Here is a 26,232-nt window from a genome sequence, read left to right on the forward strand (position 1 = left end):
GAGCGCATTCTCGACACTCAGGTGGCCAAACAAACTTGGCGGAAGGAGTATCTGCAATACCTGGTCAAGTGGAAGAACTGTCCTATTGAGGACAGTTCGTGGCTTGATGCCAGGCAGATTGAGCAGACAGGTTCTTCAGTTGAGGAGCTCATGGACCGGAGTCATGATTTTCTTTTGCCCGGGAGCCTGATGCAGGAGCATCCAGCTCAGGCACCATGACTGGGTGTCGGTCTCTGCCAGGTCGAAGAGTTGAGTTAACTTTTTATTTGTCTTTATGTTAGTTGACAGAATAGGAGGTAGGATTTTTATTTTTATCTTAATTTCTAAATTAGTCAAGGGTAGTTTGATCAGTTAGGGTTATTTGTTTGTCTGTTGCTAATAAGTCATGGATTAATAATTGTCCTATTATTTTAAAAAGAAAAAGACAAATGTGTCTAAAAGGAAAATCTTGTCATAAGGATAGAACGAATGACTAATAACCATGTAACTGTAAAGTCTATAACTGAAAAGCAACTGTACAGTTTCATTAACTGGAACAAGAAACATATAAATGTAACAGGACAAATCATGTAAGGGGTTCAGTACCTCTCACACTCGAATAATAACAATAACAAAGAAACTAAGTTCTGTCCATCTGTATGTTCTATTGTACTTTATTGTGTTTTCTAATTGATGACTATCTGAGCAGACAACTAACTGTATACAGATTCTTGAAATTAATTCTTTTTTTTTTTCCTGAGAGAAAGAACCATTTCCCATAGCGAGACCGAAGAACAGACACAATACAAGGGTTCATAATTCGTTTGAGGCAAACAACGAAAATAGACCAAGAGTGATACAACCAGAATTCGGTACAGGGCAAGTACCCACAGGCTGGACGAAAACTTCCACCATACATTTAAATTGACAGTCATATAAAATTGCCAGCGTATCTACAACATTCGTGCACATTCATACACCACATCACAAGCACATTGAAGAATCATAACTATAGTTCAGGCTATGAATTCAGAGTAAACCAAAAGCAAATGTCATTCAGGTAAACCAAACCAAATCTTATTATATTTTCTTGAAGGATTTTTCTTTCGAAATGGCAAAGTCCAGTGTATAACAGTTACATAGCAATACTGCAAAAATAAAGCCGTAAACGCTCAAACAGTGGACGACAAACCCTAGGTGAGGGTTTCAAACACCTACTCATACACAACTATAGACATGCAGACCCTGGAATGACAAACCCTAGGTGAGGGTTTCGAAAGAAAATTGCATCCATATACAAAAGATGGCAGTCAACGAAACAGTGGAAGTCCAGACCTCAAAACGATAGAGCATCACTCACAGCGTGAGTCAATTGACAAGCATTGAGCCATACGACCAAACAACCTAAATTGAAACCAGACCGAGGACTGAAGAAAATACAAAGAAGCAGAGCCTACCGGACAAGACCGAGGCATATAGTGTCGAGACCTCCAACCGCAAACCCTCAACACTTGCACAGCGAATGACACACAGGTGTTAGAAAATATATTGTTGCAGAAGTGAAATTACAGAACCTAGAAAGGAACAAAATAGTGGAAGTTGCATCCAATTTACCTGAGAATTTGCAGTGAGAGCCAAAGACAGACATTCCACCCAAAGTGCTGACTAACTGCGGAAACGAAGGAGCGAACCAGGTCAGAAGCTGTGGAAAAAGAATCACAAATTGAAACAGAGAAGGAAGACTACCCGCGTTTTAAGCTGAGGATGAAAGAATGCCATCGAACTGCGCATAGACAAAATAGACAACACATATGCCTTCCTTCAGTCCTCCAAGCCTCCTATTTCCTTGGGTAGTTTCTCCTGGGTCCTCCAGCTGCCACCAGTGTGATTCTCACCTCACACACAACACTGACCTCTGAAATAAATGCGCAATCCTGAAGGAGTTAATTCATTCTACATGGATGAGTTTCCTATATAAGAAATTTCCTCCAACTAATACTACATTGTCCCTTCCTTTGATCTCAACTGGGTCTCTATCTGAACTGACATGCATGAGTTATTTATGAGAGAATATTCAGTTATCTGGAGAACACTAGTTGCATGCATGCATGCATTAACTGAATGAACTCACAATCAGTTCCACAAACTGTTGGAACTAATCTAACTGGACTTAACTCAATCAACTGAGCTAACTAATTACAACTCAAAGTACAACTCATCCTGATCTCCTTAATTAAGGGATAACTTCCTTAATCAAAGGGATAACTGTTGCATGTCTTCACATAGACTTCATGTTTGATTTTCTCCAACTAATTAACTCAAGATGAATTAATTAATTATTTTACAAATAGTTGCTGAGCTCAAATCCAAATTTTAATTCAGGGACTAATTAAAATTTGAATCTATCCTGAAATGCTATTTATAGCAATGCTATTTTTAGCATTTCTATTTCATCATTCCTTGTTGCTATTTCCAACATTGTACCTGAAATGCTATTTATAGCAATGTTATTTATAGCATTTCTATTTTTAGCATTTCTTGTTGCTATTTTCAATAGTCCCGAGTGCCTCAATTCCTGTCCAAATGTCCCCTTCATTCAAATCACGTCACGATGATTCTAAGGTTGACCTCTCCCCTTCTTCCCCTATTTTTTCCTCTTCCTCTTCCACTTCTCCTGGTGAAAATTTGAAATCCAGTAACCAGGAGGCTAAGAAGAGGAAGAAGAAATCAGATAACTGAGAAGCCAACCGTGCGGCTGTTACTCCCAATGCACCTCCTGTAGACAAACCTTATGATCCTCCACGGAAGGTCAGATTCCCTTGCAAGCTGTGTAAGGGTGACCATCTCCTTTGAGACTATCCTGGCATTCCCAGAGTCTTAGAGGTATTTTCTCAAGACTTGAACTGACCATCCCCACTAACCTATGGGGATCATGTCGATGTTGCACCCTTGATTAGCGATGGTAAGAAGAAAGGGAAGATTATATTCCACTGTAGGTTATGTGAAGGAGAGCATCTTCTTCACCTTTGTCCTCTTATGGATAAAGCTTCCAAAGTTTTGGAAAACTTGACAGCCCCTCAACCCAAACTTCCTGTTGGTTATCAGAAGCTTTCTTCCTACCCTCTCCAAGTTGATAAAGATATTGACTTGGATTCATCTCTTTTCTGTCCTGCTCTTCCTGAACATGACTCTCTTGTGTCTGTTCTCGACCAACCATTGGTTGAAAAGAGTGCCGACTTGGCTCCGCCTTCAGTTGTTCGTTCTGTTCCAGAAGAGAGTGGCGATCATATTGCTCATGTTCTTCTCGTCTCCTTAGATTCTCATGAATCGAAGAGTGACCCTCCCGTCTTGATTGTTCAGGAGAGTCCTTCACCTATTCTTGTACAGCATGGGGGCAATCATATGATGCCCCCACCAAGTAGTTATGTCGTTTCTTTCGATTGGATTCACTTAACTGCTTTCCGCCTCCCATCTTATCTGCCTTTCCAGATTACAGTACAAGCCTATAATATGGTAGTACCTGACACTATATTAAATGAAGGTGTGTCTATTAGCATCATGTCTTCTACTACTTGGAAAGCTTTGGGTTCCCCACAGCTTGTGCCTATCACCCAAAATATGTTGGCTTTCAACGGAGGAACCAGTCAGCCATTGGGGATCCTTCCGAAGTTCCCTATTACTTTAGGAGGAAAGATCGTCTATATAGACATGATGGTAGTCTAAGGACCCTTATATTTCAATCTTCTCCTTGGATGTGACTATGTTTATGTCATGGGAGCTCTTGTTTCTTCTCTTTTCTATGTGGTTTGTTTTCCGCATGAAGGGAGAATAGTGACCATTGCTCAATTGTCGTTCGTTGGTCACCAGGCACCTCCTTTGCAACCATCGTCCCCTATTGGCTCTTGTTTTCAAGTAGTACCTTCCCCACCATGGGTCAATTATGTGGCTACCCGTTTCGTCTCCACATCTGTTGATGATCACACAAATGGTATTCTACATTATGTATTGGGGGCATTGGAACCCGATCTGTATTTGGTACCAAATCACATGTATTCCTCCCAGAGTGTTGTTCTTCTTTCTAGTGAAGACCTCTTGGGAGCCATGTTCTCATATGGTTCATGAACAAATGTCTGAGCATAGTTCTTTGTCTTGTGCCAAGCTCGTTAAAAAATGAAATAAGGGTCATGAGCATAGTTCTTTGTCTTGTGTCAAGCTTGTTAAAAAATGAAACAAGTGTCTTGAGCATAGTTCTTTGTCTTGTGTTAAGCTCGTTAAAAAATGAATCAAGGAATGTGAGGATAGTTCATGGTCTTGTTTGAACCTCGTTAAGAAAAAAACAAGGAGTCATGAGGATAGTTCCTGGTCTTGTGTCAACCTCGTTAAAAAATGAAACAAAGAGTCACAAGGATAGTTATTTTTCTGTGTCGACCTCGTTCAAAAATGAAACAATGTATGAGGATGGTTCCTGGTCTTTTGTCAACCTCGTTAAAAAATGAAATGAGGGATGAGGATAGTTCCTGGTCTTGTGTCAACCTCATTAAAAAATGAAACAAAGGGTATGAGCATAGTTCCTTGTCTTGTGTCAAGCTCATTAAAAAATGAATCAAGGAGTCTGAGGATAGTTTCTTCCTGTATCTACCTTGTTAAAAAATGAAACACGGGTCTCAAGGATAATTCTTTTACTTTGTCAACCTCATTAAAAAGTGAAGCAACTCCCTTTTCCAAATCGAGTCTTTGATTAAGATCTCGTAAAATCCGAGTCAAGTCTTTCGAAGATCTCGAAAGTGAACCTTCATTCCATCCATCTAGTTGATTGAAATGAAGCTTGGGGGGCATGTACCTCGATTGAATCATTATTCCAGGGGCATGTGAACTTATAGCAAGCATAGTTTTTCGTTTCAAGCTTGTGTATACATGAAACTAAATCCAAGCAGAGTGCTCCATGGTTCAAGCTTGTGTAAAAATGAACCCATGCCTGATTTACATTTTGTGATTGTCGATTTTATCAGCTAATTTATGCAATATAAGCCTTGGTTGTTTCATTCCATCGTCACCATCTCTTTGGCCGATCATATGATTTCACTTGGTTGTTTTTCCTTTCCTGAGGGACCACAACAATGAGTGGTTTTGTTAGCCAGCCTCTTGACCATTACATGTTTTGAGCAGTTGCACCATTGTTGGAACCAGTTGCTACCTTCTATACCACTCCTTCCTCCAGGCTAAGTCATGTTTCAGCTCTTTTCTCGACTCATTAAGCTCATATGAAAATATTGCCGAGTATTTTTCCCTTTTGACTCGTAAAATAGAATAAAATGGGGGGTCCGATTCCAAGCTCTTTTCCAACCCTTTCAAAGTGAAAAGATGGCCGAGCCCTTTTCGTTTTGAACTCGTTAACGGATGCAAAGTGTCGTGCGCCCAGTATATGTTTACCCGTTTTTTTGGGCTAGGATGCACTATTTACGAAAAAGGTACTCCTTGACTGAAATGGTCAAGCGGTTCTCTTAAGTATCGTTTGCTACCTTTTCGGGCTCGAGAGACACAAATGTACGAAAAGGGACCATGTGGAGTATTTCTTTTCTGTGTCTTTTTCAAACTCTCTAGACATGAAAAAGATATCGAGTTACACCTTTGTTGGACTCGTTAAAACATAAAACAACATCGGATTTGTCACCATGATGAACATGAGCTTCTCCTTCCTAGGGCTCGTTAAACTTACTAGGTCGGATTCGTCTGAAGGATGGACTTACAATGCAAGCATATGCTATCCCCTTCAAGCTTGCGATTAAAAATAATCGGGGTACCTGCCAGAAATGGTGGGGGAGAATTTGGAAATCTAATCAGTTGTGTCGGCAGCTCACTCTTGAACATGACACTTTCTGCTTCGTGTTGGGTTGGGATATCCTTCTTTGTATTGTTGACCTTCCTGGGTTGGGTCATTCATTTTTTCCTTCCATTTGATATTTGCCACGCCATCATGACCATCGATCTTATGGATCCAAAAGCTGCCAAACTTCCAGTTGTGTCATCGATATGTTCAAGAGTTTTCCTTCTGTAGTTACACTTACCTCTGATTCTTTGTATCATCCAAAATAATTTTGCATGCTGTAATGGCAAGCTCTTCGCACTCAATGACAAGCTCACATCATAGGATTTCAATCGAGTGATTTCACTTGTGCTCTACTTTAGTTCCTCTATTCACATTCCGTGGATTATGTTGATAGTACCTTGAGAACCATTGTCATTATTGGTGGTTTCTCTTGCGCTTGTTAATAGTTTACATCATTGACTGGTAATCAAGTGACTTTCTAGCATGTTCGACGTCAACACATCTATTCGCATGTTAGAATTTGTACTTTCATCAGGTCGTGTTGGAGCGCAAGACCCTGGACTCAGATCATGAAAGTCCAGGTTGCGAGGTGATGTGACATGGTTATGTTGATATAAATGTCTCTTTCAGATGGCTGGCTGCGACCAGACCATGAGTTATCATATGTGATCCTTCTCATTATTGGATGGTTGCAACCATACCTTGGTTTCATTATGATCCTCTTTAACGGATGGTTGCGCCCATACCTGGATCCATCTACATGATCATTCTTTGGATGGATGCATCCATGCCATGATTCGTGTATCATTTGAGAGAGTTATCAGTTATGTATATGTATATGTACTTGCTTGCATGTTTTCCGATGGTAGCACACGATTCCCCGCACTGATTCATAAAGCATTTCATCCCTCACTCTAGCAAGGCCTTCACGCTTTAGGGGGAATCTATTACACAACATTTTTTCACTGTCCATGTAATCCCCATTCCTTGATCCTAGAGGACCTCTACAGTGAACCCCACATGCTTTTCCTTCATGAAGAAACTCCCATTGTGTCCCTCTTCATGAACAGATCAATTCCCTTTTGCACCATTTCCCCTGAAACTTCTGTTTTGCCCAGTTTACAAGACCGACGCTAATGACCTTTGTCTCCCCCGTGTCGATGTGCAGAGATTATAACTATCCCTAGCACCGACCGGAGCGACTGAGCTGTGTTCCAGTCGCGCCGGTCCTATTATGGAAAGTTTTTTAAATTAGGAGCCGAAGCTTCCAGCTCTAGAAGCTCTGTAACGAAAGTCCGGTAAATGGTTTGGCCAGATGGGGTCAAGGATGTCAGTTTGGGCTCCTTTCCCCTATAATGATGGAGCTACCTCAAGGGATAAGCCCTTCTCCCGTGAGAATAGGATCCATTTCTCATCCATTCATCCTATATAAACCTTCATTTTTCCCAAGCACAAGCTAGTGTTAGTGTTGGAGTGTTAATGTTGGTGTGCTAGTGCTATTTTGGTTTGGAGTAAACAACAAGCTATTCCTAGTTGTAGTTATCTAGTTGTGTGAGGGAGAAGTGTGATTTGGTTTCGAGTGAAGCCTAAAGGGAAGATCCTTAAAACTATTGTGGATTTAGGCCATCATGAAATTCTAGCAAAAGTGTGTGGGAACCTGGTCTTGTCAGAGGAGGACTGCAACGTCAAGACAATGGTTGTAATCTCTATTTGATATTAATATATGCAACTATTGATTGATTTCCTACATGATTTGTCATCTTACATATTCATGGCTTAATGTTTCTTGACTTGTTAAGTAGGTTGAATTACAATTTATCTATTATCACGTTTGTTGTTTGTTGTTTTTTACTTGTTTCAGGTGCTTGAAGAAGGAAGCAAGAGATACCTGGAGTGAGCGAGAAAGGACATCATCAAACGGGATAAGTGTACCAAGAGGTAGGCCCTCTTGATTGGTTTTAACCTAAGGGAATCTTCCATAGAATTTATCTGTTGTGGTTAGACCCATTATCGGGCTAGAGGAATTTGTTTGTGTCCGCACATATAATTTTACTTCATCACATCTATGAGGAATTTTGGGCCTCCTCCAACAGGTTCCAAATCAACAGAGTTTCCTCAGCCTTTTTACCCTCTTTACCATCTTGGCAAACTCTTTTCCCTTACTGAGATCATTTATCTATAGGGAGAGGAAATCCGGGCATGCAAGTTCCATCAACCCTTCCGGGCAAGCAACCACCATCAACCCAAGGCCTTATGGCCTTTCACCATTGTTGACAACTGTTTGGCATACTAAATTGATCTTTTAGCACTCTTTTCCATAATAATTTACATAATGAACCATATGCACATTAACATTAACAAAAGAAACATTCATGTACACCATGGATTTATACTTAACCCTCAACATGGGTCCACAATATCTAGATTGACAAGAAACATACATGTCATATTCATTCTGATTTTCCAAGTAACACAATCATGCATATCATATAACATTATACTTTCTCATTTATGGTTGCAATGTGATTTTACCTTGACAGGTTTTCTTGTGGCCATTAAGCTACCACTACTTAATCCCATCAGCAACGTTAGTCATAAATATGCATCATTTAAAAAGTATTCACATTCTAAATCATTTCCAATTTCCATAGTGTATTGTCATTAACAAATCGATACATGAAGTAATTACCATAATCACTTGTTTATGAATTGTAATAAGCTTAAATCAAATTCAATTCATGCATATAATTTTTATTAGTTAGTCTTGCAACACTAACCAATCACAACTACCAACCATCTCAATGCAGCCATGGTAAAACTTAATCAACAATTAGTTATTACAATCAAGTCTCACTGCTTGACTCATTGTTTATTTTCAATATCTAAAGGGGTTCTTCTAATGTCCTTTTAAAACATTCTGTCGTCCTATTCAAGGATGTTCCCCATATTTTACATTCATGCATTCACTCATTAAAAGTATCATCCTATTGAAGGATGTTCCCCATATTTTACATTCACGCATTCACTCATTAAAATACATAATCATTAAATGTCTCATTAATATTTCCATATTTGAAAAAGTTGGTAGTTTATTGTCACTTTCCTTAGTGAGTGTTCACAATTTTTCATAAGTGTGACAAAGGTTTTATTGTCTTTTATCTTCATCAGGATTCAAATGTCGTGAACATAGTTTTGCAACAAACTTTATTACTTACTATTCAATGCAGTTATAAACATGAATCACACATATCATGTCAAAAGTAGTGTACTTCATAAATAAATATGTATATTGTTAGACTCATACCTGAGTTGATGCTTACTAGTAGCATACCTCAATTTACTTTCTACTTAAAAATTCCCAAAGGCGCCAGTGTTGCAACCTTTAGCTCTGATACCACTTGTAACATACCCCAGTAACCTCACATGAGAATGCAAGGAGTTAGAAATTTTTACACAAATTACCCACAAGTAATTATCCAAATCACTACTCCACATTCCTCATTAACCATTAGATAGAATGTTCATTAGTACATAAAGTAACTTTCAATAGAAGACAGTTAGTTTCATAACCATTAACAATCACTGTTGTAGTATATTAACATAAATTGTCTGATGAACCTTGCATCCATTTCATGATTCCCTTAACCAGATTAATTAATCACATACTTGACATTATGATTATCACATCAGATAAGGAATCAACATCATCAAAATAACACAATAATCAATCACATCATTAAACATCGATATACTCTAGAAACCCCATAGGGTGAAAACTAGCAAATGTTTAATTTTATTATTAAACGCTTGTGAGGGTGTTCACCCCTCACTCAATGGCTTATAAATGATTCCATCCCTTATCCATTGTTATAAAATATTACAATGAAATATCATTAAAATACCACATACGTAGCTAAAAGCTATTACAATTGTCATGAAATCATTTACCTACATATCACCACTCTCTACATCCTTGTGGCATGATTGCTCCATCACTGTACCATCCTGCAACTCGTACTCATGAGCATGGACCATCCTGCAACTTGTACTCATGAGCATGGACCGTTAGTTCATTATCTACAACAATGTTAAACATAATTTTTCTTTGGCAAAAACAACCATCATTTCCTATCATTGTTGTCATCAACAAGCTTTGGTAACATGATTAGATAGAGTAGTAGTCAATCAACAATTAGCCTTTAAAAGCGATCCAACATATATTCATGTGCATACATGCGATGTAAATAAAATATCACAACATGCTTCTTCTAACAACATTGTACATGTTTAAAAGACAATTATCAAGCATGTGAAAATAATTACCATGTTACTATGATCATTCTCACACGAGCACACATTCATATCCAAAGGAAATCATTGTAACCATCCATTTCATTTAAAGGATACTAGCAACTTATCTTTATTTTTTGTGCATGTAATTAGATTAAAACATGTTCAAAGAGAGCTAGCCCCTTAGCTTCTTCTTTGTGCATGTAACTAAGTAATCTTTCCAATACAGTAGATATTATTATTATACATAAAATACATGTCCCCTTCTAAGGGAAAGCTAACATGATATCGTGCATGCAAATGAAAATCCATTTTCAAAAAGCATCTTTCCCAAGAGAGAGTTATTTATAAAATCTAGTGTATGCACAAATACATGTGTTTCTCTAAAATAAAACTAATGTGTTAGTCATTATTTCTTGCATGTGCATCTATGTATTTTACAAAGGAAAGCTAGTGCATTCATTGCAAGTAAATACTTGTTTTACTTTCAAAGATCTAACATAATACTTATTCTTTTCTTCACACAAATCCATGTTTCTCTTTTAAAATATATAACACAATAGTTCCAGAGCAGTCCCTTTTGTTCCTCTTCAGACTCCTTAACGGAAAAGGTCCATCTGAGCACTTGTCACTTCAGGCTCATTAAAAATCGAAGGCGACTAGAGTCATATTTTGTTTTTTCTTGACTCTTTAAAATTGAAAAAACAAGTTGTGTCAAAGCGTCTAAAATTTATTTTAAACGGAATAATCATCACCTTTCCTACGTTGGTCTTAGGTTGAGAGAATGGAGTCCACCAACGAAGGAGTTCCCCTTGGAGGAAATCCTAGTCCCTTCTCCTCTTGGGGAGATGTTGGTGCACCCCATATGGCAACATTGTCGCTTCCAGGATTGACAATTGGCTTGCCCGTATGGCTTTTCTCAACCTCCGTCGTTCAGAACACCGCAATTCCTGAAAAATCGAGTCAACAACTAGACAATTCTAGAGTTACCCCCCAACCCTCTACTTTGACCAATTCTTCCTCTCCTCCTTCCCCTTCACTTGATGAGGCTGGTAAAGCCAAAAATCAAGTACCTGAGAAGAAGAAGGAAAAGAAGAAGAAGAGAAGAAGAAGAAGGAGCCAAAGGCGAAAAGGGGCAACCAAGCGTCATCTAGCGAAAATCCACACACTGCACCGACTAGGCCTAAATCACCATGTGTCATTTGCAAAGGAGACCACTATCATAGAGATTGTCCCTGCATCCCTCGAATCTTAAGGGACTGGTCTCCTCGTTTGCACAACCTAGTGTCGTCAACCTCTGATGATCATGTTGAAAGCACACCATCGACTAGTGAAAGTGAAGCCCCTAGACAAAAAGGAAAGTGCAAATTTCCTTGTAAACTGTGTGAAGGCGATCATGCCGTCCACCGTTGTCCCTTCTTAGATGAGGCTAAAAGAGTTTTGGACGATCATCTGGTTTCACCGTTACGACTTCCTCGTGGACATAAGAAACTCTTGCTGAGTCCGTCACTAGTTGAAAATCCGGCTGACCCGCCCAGGTGGTCGGCCGAAGCATCTATCATTGAAGATAAACCATCTAAACCCATACTAGATGAAAGTCAGAAGGTCGAGGCGGCAGTTGACCCGGTCTTGCCTTTAGAGGTTCCATCTTCAGATGATACAGTCACCGAAGAGAACAAAGATGACACCGTCCAAATTCTTTTCGTAAACACAGACTCTGATGAACATGGGGGAAATTTACCCATTCCTTTATCGCAGGAAGGAAGTTCGTCAGAGTTGTACCCGACAGTCTATTCGGTCCCACCTCCAAGCAACCTAGTTGTTTCCTTCGACTGGAATCAGCTAGGCAAACCCCGTTTACCGGCTAGTGTACCATTCCGAATCATTGCTCAAGTATATAGAATGGTTATGGTTGGTACCATCATAGATGAAGGGGCTTCTGTGAGTATCCTTTCCTCGACTGCTTGGAAAGCGCTTGGTTCACCATCACTTTTGCCTGAGATGAGAAATCTAACAGGCTTCGACAAAGGAACGAGTCGACCATTAGGGATCCTTCCCAATGTGCCCATAACATTGAGAGGGAAAACCGTTCACATGAACGTAATGGTAGTCCAAGGACCCCTAGATTATAATCTACTCCTTGGGCGAGACTATATTTATTGCATGGGAGCCATTGTCTCATCACTCTTTAGAGTAATGTGTTTTCCGCACGAAGGAAGAGTGGTCAAGCTCGTAGACCAGCTTTCATTCCCCGGTTCACGCATAGAAAATAGTCATATACCATCCCTGAATGGTCTTTTCACGCAAGGAATGTCTCATCAATCCCCACTCCGTCCGCCTGATGAGCGCGAGTAATTCGGGGGACATGACTGAAACCCAGGGGACATGCACCCTCGTCTACTTCGGCAGGAAAAATTCAGGTATAGGATAGGTTTCCGTGAGAGATATATGACTAGTCTAACACTCCCGTCCGTGATTGGAAAAGGGGGTTAGACTGGAATAAGATTCCATTGTCAAAGCTATGTGGGTGGAGGCATCTGCACCACTCGCCTTTGTCTATTTCGGTAGGCATCACCAAAGAAGTGTTTTGTTTGCGGTGCAGATAGAACAATCTTTGGTAACCTGAAAGAGGTAGGCCTTTCCCGATGAAACAAATGTTTTGTCGGTAGATTGAGAGGTGACCTTGAAACTCTATTTTATACTTGGGGGCATGCAAACCTTTTGGCGTGCAAACGAAGAGTGACCATTTATTTTTTAAATTTGTAGGTCCTCTAACCCTTTAAACTCGTAGGATTGGTTGTTTCCTAACTTGCATAAAGAAAGGATTGGGAGCGAGGTTTAAGCTTCTGAAAAATGGCATCTTAGATGAGACATCCCTATTATATGACTGGATCGAGCAGTTTTAACACAGACTTCATGCTCGTTAAAAAATAAACATAAGAAATGAGCGCATGTTTCCCCCAGCGTTTAAGCTCAATAAAAAATGAACCAATTTCCAGTAAATAACCATCGTGAATGTAGTACTTCAGCCTTTAAAGACTTGGTCGTGTTCTCATCATCACCTCCACTTTGTATTGGTCGATCATTCACCTCCACTTGATTGTTTACCCCTTTTGAGGAACAGCTGCGAAGAGTGATCCCGTTAGCCATCCTTGTAACACTGCCGTGATTGGAAAATTCCAAACCTTACCTGGAATCAGCTGCTACCCAAATTTATCACTCGTTCCTCAAAGACGAGTCTCCTTTAAGCTCTTTTCAACTGACTCGTAAAATATGAAAAGATTGCCGAGCCATTGGCCTCTCCAGCTCGTTAAAGGGACCGGAAGTGCTATCCCTCCTTTAGATTTTAATCTTTTTGGACCTGAGGGATTATTACACAAAAAGATCGAGCGCTTGTTTTGTTCGGCTCGTTAAAAGTATCGAAAATTCATCCCTTCTGTATTGTTTTATACTTTTTCGGACTTAAGGGATTAGATGACGAAAAAGGATTTTTGGAGTTTCCTTTACGTCCCTTTTCAGACTCTCTAAAATTGAAAAGGACTGAGTTATCTTTGTCGTTAAACTCGTTAAAACCTAATAGCGACAAACTTGTCCATAGCAGACAAGAACGAGTTTCACTATCGCTAGGCTCGTTAAAACATAGCGATGGGTTTGCCCGAAGGGAAAATTATAGAACAAGCATATGTTATCCTCCTCAAGCTTGACAAAAATAAAGAGGTACTGGTCAGCAATGACTGGGGAAAAATTGGGAAGAAAACTTGAAGAAACTTTGTTGGTAGCAAGTCGCTCTTGAACATGACACTTTCACTCTGCATCCAAGTCGGGTTGGGTTGTTTCATTCACCGGTCACATCACACCATCCACATTTGGGGTTAATGCTACCGATCCATCATGTCAGTGTCGTCGATATGTTCAAGAGAAGTCACTCAGAGAATTCACCTGTGTCTCACCCACTACAATACACTTACGCTCCATTCTTTCATGACCGCCACCCTGAACCTTATATCACCAGACCGTTTTCACCTCCATTAAAATCATTTGCTCTGTTCCGTGTCATTGATGTGGGATTCATTAAGGCCCTCCTATGATGGATCACTTCTTGTCGACATCAGCTCATTATCCAAGAAGTTGATCTAGGAACACCCATTTCAGTACTTTGAAGCTTGCATGCCTCAATGGCAAGTTTCTCACTTCCGACGACAGGTTTACATCAATGACCTTCGACCGAAAGATTTTGCGTGGTGTTCGACGCCAAGTCCTTTATTCACACCACGTGAATTGTACTGCAGTACCTTGAGGATCATTATCATTATCGATGATTCCTCTCGCGCCTGTTAACAGCGTACATCATTGGCTGGTAATCAGGCGATGACTTTCCATGTTCGACTCCAGAACATCTCTCACATGGATTGACTTGTACTTTGAGTGAAGATCGAACGAGATTGAAGACCCCGGATATAGTTTCATCCATCCGGGCTATGATATATATTCAGGAAAATAAAGACGTCAAATGTACATCGTTACTGCACAGATAATCATCCAATCAAAGGGATGATGGCTCTACCAGAATCATCAGTCTACACTCAGACGATTGTCTGTCCTATGTACATGAAAATGAATTTATAAAGCTGAGCGTGGGAATGCCCGACTCAACTAGATCATGAAAATATTATGAAGATAATGTATTGTATTGTATCTTATTACAGGTCTCCTTCCAGCTTGAAAGAACTTTGGATCCTCATGATAAAGCATTTCACCCGACATCAAAAAAGATTAACGACCTCATGCTTTAGGGGGCAACTGTTATAGACATTTTTGGGCACTGCAACCCCAAGCATAAAATGTCCATAAACCAAGGGCTCCTAAGTCCCTAAAAGTGTTGTTCCAACCCCTAAATGAACAAGGTCAACTGATTACAGCTTCTCCCAGAAGTTCTCCAGGAAAAACTACTAAGAACTGGTCAAAACTGGATCATTTCACCTGCTCCATAGGCAAAGTGCGTTGCATCTCACCTAAGTACACACAGTGGGTGCGTTGCATTTCAAAAAGCCCTTCTATGGGGTGTGATGGGCGAGAAGAGACAAATGGCAGTGTCAATCCGCGAGATGGAGAAGCATGGAATCTTCCAGAAACTTCTCCTGTGACACTTGCCTCTTTGAATTCGACCAGGGATGAGTAAGAGATCATCAGTCTCCAAGTGGAAGCAAGAACTATCAGAGGGAAGACACTAATCAAATCACAAGCTGATTCATCTCCCTTACAGACATATATAAATGGATCCCTCATCCCAGAGATCTAGAGGGGCTGGAATTTTGTATCTTTTAAGGAAGTGTTGCTGGTTTATTGGTGCAATATCATTGTGTTGGGTGATCTAAGCTTTTCATGAGGTGAAGAAGGGCTTTCTTGCTGAGAGGATGATGCTGGGTCAGAATAATTGGTTGTAACTCTCTTGGCTCTTTCTTGATTATCAATAAAGCTATTCAAGTTTTCCTCCATACTCTTGCGTGATTCATGTTTTATGCATTTGTATGGTCAATTTACATCTGATCCTAGATTGTTTATGATAATAGATCTATGTTCTCATAGATCTATTTTTCTCATAGTTATTTTCAAGAACCCAACATAGTTTCTCTATCTTTTATGCAGAAACTTCTCATGCATTTTTGTTTTCAAGATGTTAAACACACATATGGCAATAACAAATAGGAAAGATAAAACATGAGAGTACATTTTTTATTAACAACTGATATACATTTATAGTACATTGTGTGACCATTGGGTTCTACATGCCAAGGTCTCTTGGACTTCCTTAGTCTATTCCGCTTCCACACTAACCCATAGAGGATTAGGTGTCCAACATTCCCCCCTTAATCCGAAGGGTTATGTATGAGTCCAAGAAGAGAGCTGTAATACAAAATGTGCAAAAATGCATGGCAACACTAGGCTGAATGTGCTCTTTGAAATGTTGGTATAAAGGGCGGTGGTTTAAGGATGACCACCAACACTGGAATGCTTAGTGCAATTCCTAGAACTCTTCCAAAACTGGCAAGAAACTGAAGTCTTCTGCTAGAGGAAGTGCTCCTATTGTTTTGAAGAGGGAAACCTTCAACCATGAAAGGGAGGTCTCACCCCGCATAAAAGGGAGAACTTCAACCTGAAAAGGGAAGTCTCAAGCTGTGATGGTTTAAGGATGACCAACAACTATGGAATACTTAATGCAATTCCTGGAACTCTTCCAAAACTAGCGAGAAGCTGAAATATTTTGCTAGAGGAAGTGTCCCAATTTTGTTTCTGGAATTCTTCTGAAACTGAAGCTGAAGTCTTCTGCTGGAGGAAGTGTCCCAGATTACCAACTGAAGGCATGCTCAGGGGCATCTTTGTCTCTGGCTCCAACTCTAAAACTGGTGTGGCAGGTTGTGGCTCAGGGTCGCTTGATGTGACTTTGAAGCTTGTAGATGACCATCATTTCCCCCCCTGTCAGATACAAGGTGAGATGATGGAGGAAACTCAACTGCAAGACTATTCAATACTCTTGAACAAGTTCTGACATGTGACTGAAATATCTTCTTAGCTATTGATGCCCATTGCCAAGAAGCGATCCATCCAAGATGAATCTTTGTTCTTGTAGGAGGTTTGTTTCTGAAGCATCTGTTTGAAGAATGACTGGTTTTATGACAGTGCTTACATGGATGAAGATCAAAACAGTGATCTTTCAGATGGCCAACTTGGTCACAGTGTTGGCATTTCACAATCTCTTGTGGTTGTTGTTGTGGAAGAGGGGCAGAATCTAGAACAGCTGGAGGTGAACTGTCATGAGGAGCAGGTGAAGATGAATCGTCCTGAAGAAATCCAACACTTTGAAATTGGATTGGTTTGGAGTAGTTTGGAATATGAAAGGACAAGTCCTTGTCATATCCAAGACCAGTTCTGTGCTTGTTATGGACAAGCTCTTCCCAAGGTCTGATGATGGGCTTGGGAGGTGCAAGCTGAACTTCTGCATCTGCATGTAACCTTGCTGCTTTATTGGGTACTAAATCTGAATGAACTGTAACATTATTGTCTTGCTGTTTATGGGAGTCTGTTTCAATCTTCTGAACAGAAACAGGTTCAAAATGATGACTCCACTGTTGTAATTCTTCCTGTTGTAGTTGAGATTCAAGCTGCAAAAAATCAATCTGTTCTTGTGCATATTGTAGACATGTCTGAATTTCAAAGAGAGAGTCTTTGTTGATTTCGACTATGTTTTCGACACTAGAATGTATTAGTGTATTCAGTAACTCTAATGCTCCATAAAGTCTTCCCATTTTATCAACAAATCAAACTCTGTTAAATACACTTATTTCAAAGATATTAGAAGTTGCTCCAATTTCGATTTGCACCAGGTTTTGGCTGAATGGTGAAATTATACAACTTTTGGAATAAGGGGATAACTTCTATATACTTTAATACTCTATGGGAACTTCAACACTGAACACAAAAACTATAATGAGTTTTAAATACAATGCCACAACTGGGGCAGCAACAACTGCAAACTTGCTTGGATCCTTCAAATACTCCTTCACTTTCTCAGCCAGTGGAAAAGAATAGTCAAGTTCAATAGCAACTGCTAATACATTCTTGTAACCATTGATGATAGCATGTGGAACAGCTGCAATTGTGGGATAACAGATTGCCAGAGAAAGCGTTGTACATAATCTCATAAACTGCAAAGCTGAAATCACATAAGAAGCACCTTACATTCACTAATTTTGAAATGGCAGATGATGAAGTGCTCACCCTCGAAACCCTGGGGTGAAACTTTGTTACAAGTTTTTTTTTTTTTTCTCAAAACAAGTGCTTACAATATCATCAATTTCTTCATATAAAATAAGCAAGACTACAGTGAATGGCAGCACTAAAAAAAACACACAAAAACTTAGCACATTTAGGAGGACATCTCTGTCAGCCCTTACAGGAAATAATCATCTTTTCTCCACGAAATGAAACTATTGATCTTCAGTTCAGCAGCGAGCAATGAAACAATACTCATATATACACCACGGCCTCATGGGTTTCACATAACCAACACATCCTCTTTAACAAAAATGACCAGCGCATATTCTTTCACCATTTAATATATGTATCAACCTTATTAAAAGTTCATACCACCGAACCAAGCACAGATCTCTTTAAAAAACATGTTCCTTAACATATTTCGGTCTTCAAAAGTCAACATACCTTAACCATTCAACGCATTCAATTTTTGCATTGGAATTTTACACAGTTGAACACGACAACATCACTATCCAGCACTCAGGTACCTCTGGTTCAAGTGAAAAGTTTAACGTTGGACGAGTGGTAATAAAATCTAGTCAACCTTCACGTAGAGTGGAGCACAGTCCAAGCAAACATCGCAATGGAACAACCATTTCCATTCCACCATTAAACACCGCATATACAGTTCAAATGCACAGTTCAGATGTAAGAATCATGTGGCACAATTTTCACACACTAGTCGCGTGAATCTGATCTTCGTCGCCTCCCTTATTTACAAGCTGTGGTGAGAGAAATGCTTAGACTCCATCCACCAGCTCCGGTTGCCACTAGAAATAAAACACTTGCAATGAGCTCCCACTGATAATAAGATTGAATTGATTGATATGGAGGTGTTATTGAAACCAACTCGACTTCTCCAAAATTAAGCTGCTACAGGAAAAAATGGTTCCAAGAGGAACTTCAGATCTGTATCACAAACAACCAATGACTCCTTCGAATTTGGTCTCCTCTTGGTCAATAAACAAATACTATTCGACTCTGTTCAATGATACAATCCTTTTCTTATAGACAAAGATAGGAGATGGATAAATACTTTGATGAGTTTGCTACAGCCTATTACAATAATATGACCCACTGATATTTTAATTCTGGAATAAATTATCCAATTCGACATCGTTCCATGGGAGAGCGCAAGGAATTATAGGTTGAATCAAGGGTTAACGCAGAACCACAAATATGACCATAATATATACCCATATCATTGAAGAGCACAGAGCTACTCCTACGAACATAGACAAAGGGGATTCTGACTTCGTTGGTGTGTTGTTGTCACTGCAGGGGACTGAGAAGCACAGCGACAGTGATATGGTTGTTGTTCTCTTGGAGATGATCTTCAGAGGTACTGATATTGTTGCAATTCTCGCAGCTCAGGAAAGGCACACGAGAAATAAGATAAAAGAATCTGCCTCTGCAAAATAGCAAAAACATCCGGCGCAGCAACCAACAACTCTGCTAGCCAGCCTCCGAAAAGAGTGAAGATGACCCCCAGAAAATATATTGCGCGATCAGAATTGAGGCGGGAGGCAGCAAACACAAAGGTCCCCTAGAGAGTTCAATCATGCGATGAAACGTTCGAAGAGAGTACTAGATATTTGGATTTCATCACAGAACCCAGCAGAGATATTTGCATGAATTCTGATGGAAAACGAATTCCTGAAAATGGCTATCTAGAAGGAGTCATGGCAAGTGGTAAAATGGGTATGAGCACGCTAGAGTTGGGGACAGAGAAATGTAGAGGAGCGGTGTGTGATTCCGCTGTGCATTTAATAGCATTCAACACAACATTCCACAACATTCAACACCACAATATTCATGCCAATGATACACAACATTCCACGCTAGTGATACACAACGTATGCAGTGGATATGAGTATGGAGACCGATTGTTCATCGAATATGGGTGGAGATGAGTTGTTTACCCAACAACGTTTGGGCCAATGTTCAGGCAGGGAATATAAAATGCATATGATGTGGAGATTATATGCAGAACGAGCAGCTGACATTGCCAGAGCAGTCCAGTCGCAACAAAAGAAGTAACGTTTGGTCTTGGATAGTCCTTAATAGTGTGATTTACTTGTGCCTTACACTACAACACTGGCCTAGTATGGTTGACAAAATTGAATGTTATAACTGGGAATATAACAGTGACACCAGTACGCAGAAAGGTTGTAACGGTTCCTTGAAGGGGCAGTGATGACAACTTGCAGCAAGAATAGTAATGGCAGTTCTGACATGCAGGAAGGCAGAACTAACATCTCAAATTAGAGCAGGGCCAGAATTCTCCTACAGCTCTGATACCATGTTAAACACACACATGGCAACAACAAATAGGAAAGATAAAACATGAGAGTACATTTTTTATTAACAACTAATATACATTTATAGTACATTGCATGACCGTTGGGTTCTACATCCCAAGATCTCTTGGACTTCCTCCTTAGTCTATTCCGCTTCCACACTAACCCATAGATGATTAGGTGTCCAACACAAGAAAGTATTATAATCAACCATTCTTAACCTTTTTTTTAAATAATAATAATATTAACCTTTTATGCATTAAACAATGCAATTAAATCAAACTATCCAATATACAACACACAAATCATTTATCCTTTTACCCACCAAAACAATTAATTTTTGCAAACTCTTGCAAAGGAATTAACACAATTGACTTATCTTTCAAATACAAGAAAACCATATTCTTCCCAAAGAAGATTCCTATGACTTATATTATCTCTGTGCATTTAATCTATGCATAGGGTCTTATATTTTCAAAAGAACTCACTCTCTTACGCATGAGAATCCATGGGAATCTTTTGCATGGATTTATTAAATAACTAATCTTTACCAACACCATGGAAATATTTTACCATGTCTAAGCACAAAACCATTGTGATTTTTTTCCAAGAACACCACAAGATTTATTACTCGTCTCATTTTACGTGGTGAGAGTTGCTACAGTCCATCCTAGATTATTTTATCTTGACTTTTTGGTCTTTCTCATGTAAAGTTTTTCTTTAGCAAGTTACTTCGTATATTTTTTTTTTCTTTGACTTTTTGGTCTTTCTCGTGTAAATTTTTTCTTTACCAAGTTACTTATTTTTCATGTAAAGTTTTTATTTACCAAGTTGCTTATCTTTACGAAAGTATCGATAAAAATAATAATTATATATTTATTTTACCAAAACAAATATTTATATACAGTCTCATTTTCCAAATGAAAGCCTTAATTTATAATTCCACATGCAAGAAACATATGCAATACTTTAAAGAAAAGTTTAAGTTTAATTACTTATCTTTAGTGACACCATTGATGAGCCCTCAAAACCTGAAGTGAGTGTGTTTGAGTGGGTTATTTTAGCCCTTTTTATAAAGAAAGACTAAAATGATGAGGAGATTATCTGGACCAGTCTAATCCACTCCCTGTAATTATTCTTCTTCCACTAAGAAAATGCTATTATAGTGCCCAACAAGAGATTCAAACTAGAGATTCAAACTTGGTATGAACTCCATTCGGCATTCGAAGTCCAGTTATTTCTAACATTTCATTGTCCAACTCCGGAATGGCGAACAATCCCTCTACTTCGAGAGTGACCTGCACTTCTTCTCCCTCGGAAGACATCACTCATAAATCTTTACCTTTTCAATGAGAGCTATACCCCTGTTGTAATGAGCTCTTCTATGGGGTCTCTCCCCGACATCAAAAACCCCAACTTCCTTTTGTTCATAGCATTGATTTTTTTTTTTTTTTTTTTTTTTTTCTCTTCATTCCTTAACATTGCTGTGTGGTAATCTTGTTTTCCATCCCATAATGAATTCTTGATTCGTGGTAGTTCCAAACTGCTTTCAAAACAGGGACAGGTTCTTGGCATGAACAAATTAGAAGCATGTCAATAATTTAATTAAATTAAATTAATTAAACGCCACGTAGAATGGTTGGGTATATTACATGTAAAAAATATCAAATTTTGCTTCGAATCTACTACAAAAATATTTAAAATTATTTTATGGAGGTTAAATCTTTACTGTCTATCTAATAATTATTGGTTATTAAATTAAAATTATAAAAATCTTATTTCAAAATAATGATAAACATACAAATTCATTAATACATTTAACTAGAAAATAATATTAAGAAAAATAAATATAAACTAATTAATTCTTTTATAATGTAATAATTTTAATAAAAATTCAAAAACCCTAGGCTATCATCATATTTTATTAATTTTATAGGAAAGAAATTGAAATTAACACATATTAGGAAGAGAAAGTATTTTTGTAATATACCTAAATGTATAATATTAGTTAAATAAGTATTATTATGAAATATTAGATTTTTTTAATGAACAATAATAATAATAATTAGAATTTTATCTTAATTATTAATAATTATTAGGTGGATGGTAGGGATTTAACTTTTGTACAATATTCTATAATATTTTTAGTAATATATACTATGCAAAATGAAATGTGTTTTGGGGCATTTGATATTGATATGTGATGTATTGGCTTGCCCACGGTATTGCAACAAAGTATGTTCACTGATTTAGAATCTTGTTACATGATTTTTTTAATGTATATATATATATATATATATATATATATATATAGATTATATATTAATTCTTTTTATCATTAATGATGATAATAATTTTAAATAAAGTTATAATTTAATTTATTTTTATGATATTTTTAATTTTAGCAAATATGTAGTGTTTTGATACTTATTTACTCACCATTTAAACTGGCAATTGATATGTTGTCTAAATGTTTCCCACTTTGGAACTATTTCCTTTAATCAATGATATAGAAATGTTCCTACAATGTCAAATAACATCATAGATGATGATGACATTTTCCCTCCACTACTTATTTCTATTTCTATATTTAAATAAGTTTAGAGAAGCACTTGTGATTCTACATTCACATTTATATGCATGGAAAATTCAGTGAGGTTCAAATAATCACGATCTTTTTACCTTATTGGTATACAAATCCCATCTCTCTTGCAACTCCACCCTAGACGAACACTAACACAAGATTAATAATTAACCTAGTGGTTTCCCTTTGTCTTACCTCCTCCCCCCACCGTGGTCCCAACTACCTTGGTAAACCAAGTGGCTACTCCACTCCCTTCCTCCTCCCTCGTCATTATGACAACATGGCCATTTGTGTGGTGGTTCATTACTTTACTCTGACTGCTACTCAATAGCAAAAAATAACATTTAACTATAAAAAATTTAGAACAAAAACAAAATATATTTTCAAGGAAAACATAGCTTGCATCATAAGTGGAAGTACAAAATGATTAAATGAAGTGAAACAAAACAATATATGATAACTTAAGTTTTACAACGTAGATAGAAAAGATTGATGGCTTGCATGTGTTTGAAGCTATGGAACTTCTTTTGCATGTTCATAAAAGAAATTGGTAAGCCCCAAGAAAATGTGTTTCTTGTCTATTATTTGTAACTATTGACAAGTTATGTGAACTAAGAGTTTCTTGAAGAAAGGCTTAAACCAATATACAAAGAACTTAGAGCCTGAGTGAAACATGCACAAGACAACAATTGAATTTCCACTCAAACCATGAACGCTACATAACCAGAAATGATGTTTATCACTTGAAAACTATTATTTGGGTAGATTTCTCCCATCAAATATATTTAAGCAAAACACAACACATAAGAAATATATGAGGAAAAATTATAAAATAGTAAAATACATTCCTAAACTCAATGAGACAGTGAAAGATCCTAAAAACATACCCAAAAATGATGAGATAAAGCCACAACTGACTTTTTCGTAGAACCTATACATGAGATATTAGGCGTTGTTTGAACGTGTCTACCAAGGAAATGAAGGTCCTCTGCTAGTGATGTTTCTATAGTAAGTAAGAGAGTGAGAGGAAGCTGCAAATTGTAATTTTTTAGTTTGTTGTGCCCATTTCTTCTCAGCTTCACCACTCTGCCTGGTATCATCATATTTCCATTCTTATTCATAAAATGCATTGAAGAAGGCAAAATCAACAACATTCAGAGACAAGCTGGGAGAGTAGTTGGTAAGGGGAAAATCCCAAGAATAGAGACTGTCTGCAAAGTTGCTTCCACTGGACCCCCTTTGTAGTCCCATGGATGATGGATTATGGACTAGCCCTCCATTACTCCCACTTGAGCTCTTATCACTAGGGCAAGAATTAATCATGTGAAGACTGTACTCACCAAGGATATTCACATGGTCCACAGGAGAAAGAGTCAACTACATCTGCTCATCCACAACAACATGCTCTGGGAGGGAAGAAGATGACTTCATCAAGTCAACCATCACATGCTCCTTTGGGGAGTAGGTCTACCTTTGGTGGTAGTTGATTGCTTTCTAAAGGTCTACCAAAGTGTACACATGATTTTTACCATCAAATGTCACCACATCCTTGATAGAAGAAGAATAAGGTGGTATTATTTGGTTAGTTGTGCGACATGATCATTTCCTTTTGGAATAAAATCCCAATCTCTTGGACAAATGTGCCCATTCTATAACTCTTGGGGTCCCACTAAAGCTTTGATTTTCAGTCGGGCATACAAGAGGCATCGAGGGACTCCGATAATAATAAGTAATATTTCTACTATGTGCGTTGGATGACAAAGAAACATTATCTACAACAATGGGATTGCTAAACTCGTGAACAATTGTATTCTGATTGATGGTACAGGGTCCATTCTCATATGAGATTTTTTCTATGTTCCAATGGTGTCGAGGTCGATACTGCACCAGTGGACGCAATGGCAGTTCTACCTATAGTGTGCAGTAAAGGTTTCGAGTTTTGTCGATATCCAGAATGCAATTTTGCATGGCGCAAGTGGGAAGATTGATAGGGACCTGGTTCAACAGTACGTTCTCCATGTTGGAGGTACTATACACCTACATGCGAACACTTAGTTAGAGCATGGGACTACATGCAAGATTCCTTCTGCATGATTTACTCCCTAATTTGCTCCTTCTTTACATCCGCAACTGGCTAGTTCTTCTGCATGATTTACTCCCTGATTTGCTCCGCAACTGGCTAGTTCTCTCTGGAACTTGTTGTAGGTGTTGACTCCTCTCATTGATCACCACTATGGTACATTACCTTGGGATCTTCACCCAGTAATGCTATATCATGAGCATTGTAACCTATTTTCTAATGAATCATTGTTTTGTTCTTTCGATTTTCTTTTAGTGTTTTTGCTCTATAACGCTGTGTGTTCAACCTTTACTAGCTAGATTCATCTGTGCAGGTTTTCTAACACATTTACATGGTATCAGAGCCAAAGGTCTCGAGTTCGAAACACACCTGGCTCACGTTGAGGGGGAAGATTATTGCGCTCCCCGTTAATGGCGGTGTTGATCCAATGCTACCGTGTGTTTTGTGGATCCGTTAACTCTAGCGATGTCTCTGTTTACTAACACCTGCAAGTTTTGGTGTAACGGAAATCGTGACTCCAACAAGTGGTATCAGAGTTCATGGAGTCCCTTACTTTTGAGCAAGATAAACTAATTGGCATGGGGAAAATCAAACCTCCAAAAGTGCATGCACTTTCTGTGCATGATGGCAGCCACAATAAAAATCACAGATCTGATTCAAATCAGAAAAATCAGCAGCAAAAATACAAAGGAAAAGCACATTCCCATCCAAAGAAGGAAGGGTACGCCAAGCCCTTCAATGACTCCTCCGGCTCGAGAAATGAGAAAGGGAAGCAAGGAAACAAATACACCTACTGTCAAAGAGGATTCCATCCAGAATCCTCTTGCATGAAGAAACAAATTGACCAAATGGCAGAAATCCTTTAGAAGCACAACCTTGGGGACCACATCCCTCAGGGCACCAAGAAGAAAACTGAGGATTCGCCACATGGAAAAGGTAATAATTTTCATGCTTTACTTGCAATTAATTCTTCCCCTGATGCATGAAGTATAGATTCTGGTGCATCACATCATATGGCTGCTGCAAAGGAAATCTATTCCTCTTTGGATGCATGCAAAGGACCTCCCATCCTCATGGGAGATGACTCACCTATTGAGGTCACCGGAAAAGGTAGAGTGGAACTTTTACACGGAAGCTTTGAAGATGTGCTTCATGTTCTAAAAATTTCAGTAAACCTACTTTCAGTTTATTAGATCACTCATTCCGGCACCGGAAAGAGAATGGAATTCACTCCAGATGCAGTGAACATATATGACCTACATAGCAGCTCCAAAATTGCAACCGGTGAGGTAAACAATGGAGCCAGACTGTATACATTTTCTGAATTTATTGAATCTGAATCCTCCTTATTGCTTACACA

This window comes from Pinus tabuliformis, chromosome 8 (genome assembly GCF_031772625.1).
Source record: "Pinus tabuliformis cultivar Carrire ecotype Pingquan chromosome 8, CPIR1, whole genome shotgun sequence".
In the NCBI taxonomy this organism is placed as follows: domain Eukaryota; kingdom Viridiplantae; phylum Streptophyta; class Pinopsida; order Pinales; family Pinaceae; genus Pinus; species Pinus tabuliformis.